The following is a 3,558-nucleotide window of genomic DNA, read 5'->3' as shown; positions in this document are numbered from 1 at the left end:
TTTTAAAAAATGATTTTTTTTTTTTACCAGGTTAAATATGTGAAAATGAAGACTATACATGAGATAAATATTAGTATAGTTAGTTATTTGTGTAGGATAATAGGCTGAATGTAACTCAGAATGAAAATATTAACATCTAGCTTTAGTTAATGTTTTATAATGTAAACAGTAGCTCTGTTATTAATCCTGTTTGTGTTGTTTTATCTAAGTTTTTATTAGAAATGCTCTGCACTGTGTTCTTGTAGTTGTGGCTCCCCCGACCTACTGCGCATGCCCGATTTACGGGGGGTGGGGAGAGGGGAGGGGGGGGGCTCTCTGCTCCATCCGGGAACTTCAGAATTACCATTGACAGCCGAAGCGCAACTTTTCCCCAGGCAAAGTGAAATCAAGCCGCGGACTCGGACAAAATATAGTCCCAGTCTTTCAACTTAAAATTATCGACAGAAAAGCTACCCCGCTCCCCCGTCGGACCCCTCGACGTTCGGCCGTAATCTGGAGAGGCCCCGTCCGGGTTCTGAGGTCTTTTCGCCGGGTTTGGAGCACTTTTGAAGACGGGCGGAAAGTGGGTGATGAGTCCTAGCCTGTAAAAGAAGCGAGAACTTGCTTTGCAGCCTGAGTAGTTCTTCTTTCAATTGTTATTGTCGCTTTAAAAAATCTTTAATTCACTTAAACTTCGTCTCGGCCGCGTCGAAAGTGGGAGAAAAGTGCTTTTCTAGTCGGAACATGGAACTACAAGGCCTGCAAGAGGCGCTGAAAGTAGAAATCCAATGTCATCAGGTAAATGAAACATCGTGTTATTCCAGCCTTATTGGTGTTATGAAGCAAGTGAGAGCAGGAGGCTGAAAATCTGAAGGGATGAGAGGTTAACACTCCGGGGAGGAGGAGGGGGGGGCATGTCGCTTTGTAATATCTACCGGCGACACATCGTCCACCTCCAAGTCTGATTAAGTGCACTTTTCGCGGTACTTTGGCTAATTGTCGGCGGTGTTTTCTGCGAAGAATTCGGAGTGGTAATGCGGTGGTGGTGGTGCTGTGTGGCGATCAGGACGCGACCTGAATATTTATGAGGTGCCGGAGTCGCTGTGGCTATCACCCCCGCTTTGTTCCTCCCTTCACATACTAACTTGAGACACTTTTCTAATCCACATTTCGCTCCTCCATCGTCCACAAACTAGTTGCACAGATGAAGCAGGACCCACAGGTAAACGTTATATTTTGCTGAGAGCTCCGGAGCCTCTCACAGCCCGAGCTCGGGTTGGATCGGTGGAGTGTGTGCGAGAAACTTTATCAGCATAAATCTCCTCTCCTCCTCGGCTAGCCCCTGTCTTTATGTTATGGTTTTTTTTTTTTTTTTTTTTTGGCAGCTTCATCGTGACTTTGCTGAAAATATATACGATTGTGAAGTTTCATTGTTGTGTAGGAAGATTTTCCACTGACAAAATGTTTTGTTCAATTGTAGGATGGAGAGCTTAAGAGACAGCTGCACGACAGGCAAACAAGAATAACAGCCCTGAGCGATAAACAAGTAAGCTCCAATATGTTTCGCCTCTCAGGTTGTCACCATTGTTTTTCTGCCTCTTTCTGTCTCAAGCTTTTCTCTTTAACCTCGACACCGTGCTGGATGTGTGTTTAAACCCCTCTTTTATCGGTGTCCTGGCCGGGTGTGCGGCTGGGCTTCACCCCGGCTCTTGTCTCGACACTCAAAGTTGTGTAATGTTGAAAAATTTTAGCGTCCATTTTGAGTAGGTCGACATGTTTCTGGAGAGTAACGTTGGAGGCTAATAAAGCAGCAGCCTGGCTAACTATCCGACTCACACTTTTTTACAAACAACACTATTGAAGTTTAACGGTTGAACTGGGCTTTAATGTGAAGCTGGAGTCTCTTTTTATCGTCTTTTACACGGTTAAACAGCCCGGTTTTGTTACTTTATACTTAGTCTGGTGGTATTATTTCTTCTCGGTCACATGATCACAGCGGTGCATTTGATTCGCCCACGATTACGCTTTCACTTTTTTTTTTTTTTTTTTTTTTTTTTTTTCTATCTCTACGGCCTGCAAACGGTGTCTTTATATCAACTTTTACAGCAAGTGCTTTTTGAAAGCCAAGCCGGAGATGGAGGCCGGATGGAGGCTGCAGCAGTGTTCAGCACCGCGGCCAGCTCCTCCGGCTCCTCCGGGCTGCTGCTGCTGCTGCACCGCCCCGCCGGTCGGTCCCAGCCCGACAGCAGCCGCACACAACTTCCCCACATTAGCAGCAAGGAAGATGAGGAATTCAAGGAAAATAGGTCGATATGTATTTAACCACTCGTTGTGTTGTGTTTTAGTTTAATAGTTAGAGGCCCGTTTTCCCCTCTGCGTGACTTTAATCGATGTCATTTCCCGTGGAATTGCAGTTTACAAGCACTTGATTTGTTGCAGTTACAGTTAAAGCCATTAAACTTGCTTTATGTAAAAAGCCCACACAGCAGGACAACAATGAGACCGAGCAGCAGCAGCTCTGACAATAATCCAGTTTGTTGTCTTGATGCTGGCCTGGATCCTGAGGCTGGATGTTTGTGTTGTAGTATTTTTCTCCATCATTCTTCTTCTTCTTCTTCTTCTTGTTTCAGTTTGGTAGTGGAAGCTTCCATTTTGAGAGAGAAACGGGGGGTGGCCCCCCCCCCCCAACATGGAGAGGAAAAAAAGTCTGCAGAGTTTCGTGCAGGAGGAGGAGGAGGAGGAGGAGGGGGGATGGGCCCCATTCATGCCTAACATTACCATTTTGATTGCTTTGATGCTGTTTTTGGTTTGGAGGGGGGGAGGGGTGGCAGGGAAAAGAGAGAGAGAGACAGAAAGCCCAGTCAGCACTGCACAGCGATGTTTTTAATCACTGATTTTTTTCTTCTTCTTCTGTTTTAGCAGCAAAATGTGACCTTTACTTTTCTTCCTCTGCACATACATGAACTGCCGCCTCCCTCTCAAGCCAAATTACTCCTGAATTATCATCCAGATCCACAGATTTAATGATGATCTTGGCTAAAGCTAAGCACACGTTTGAGTCTGTGTCAACATTTGCTTTGCCCCAAAATAAACTTGCCTTGAACTTTGAAGCTGAGAGCGAGTATTTATCAGTCGGAAGCAGAAATAATTAGATAACTGCACGAATGTTTATCAGCGCGAGCGAGTAATGTCTCGGAACTGGAATAAAGCCTGGAGGTCATTTCATGGTCACAGTTTGAGGCCTGTGGATGGAAGTTTTTATTTCCCCTGACTGGTTCAGTTTGGAGTTGAAGCTTCAGCGTCCATGTTGTTGAATGAGAACGTGTTTTAATAACAGCATGTTTCTGCTCCAGTGTTTACGAGTGGGGGGGGGGGGGGGCTGCTCTCTGGAAGTTGACGGATGTAAATGCAAATGAAGAATCAAAATGACTTAAACTGGAGATGTGGAAAAAAAACAGATGGACTGTGTTTTCATTCTCCTCCTCATATGTTCAAAATCAGCATCCAGGTCCGTGTGTTTCCATACAGTCTGAATTGACTACCTGTATACTTGATAGCTGTGTTCCCGGCCCTTGAAGA

The 3,558-nt window shown here is 45.2% G+C and overlaps 1 long non-coding RNA gene across 1 annotated transcript; it reads left to right on the top strand.

Annotated features, from left to right (window-relative positions):
• Positions 1 to 458: 458 nt before the first annotated feature.
• Positions 459 to 2,693, top strand: LOC147817873 (uncharacterized). Its single transcript, XR_015438576.1, has 3 exons — positions 459 to 777; positions 1,460 to 1,525; positions 2,610 to 2,693. It is a non-coding gene; the product is annotated as an uncharacterized LOC147817873 (long non-coding RNA).
• Positions 2,694 to 3,558: the final 865 nt, after the last annotated feature.

Source organism: Seriola lalandi, unplaced genomic scaffold (genome assembly GCF_002814215.2).
Source record: "Seriola lalandi dorsalis isolate HSWRI2012SDOR001 ecotype SW California unplaced genomic scaffold, Sedor1 jcf7180002054865, whole genome shotgun sequence".
Lineage (NCBI taxonomy): Eukaryota > Metazoa > Chordata > Actinopteri > Carangiformes > Carangidae > Seriola > Seriola lalandi.
This window is presented reverse-complemented; position numbering and strand designations above follow the sequence as displayed.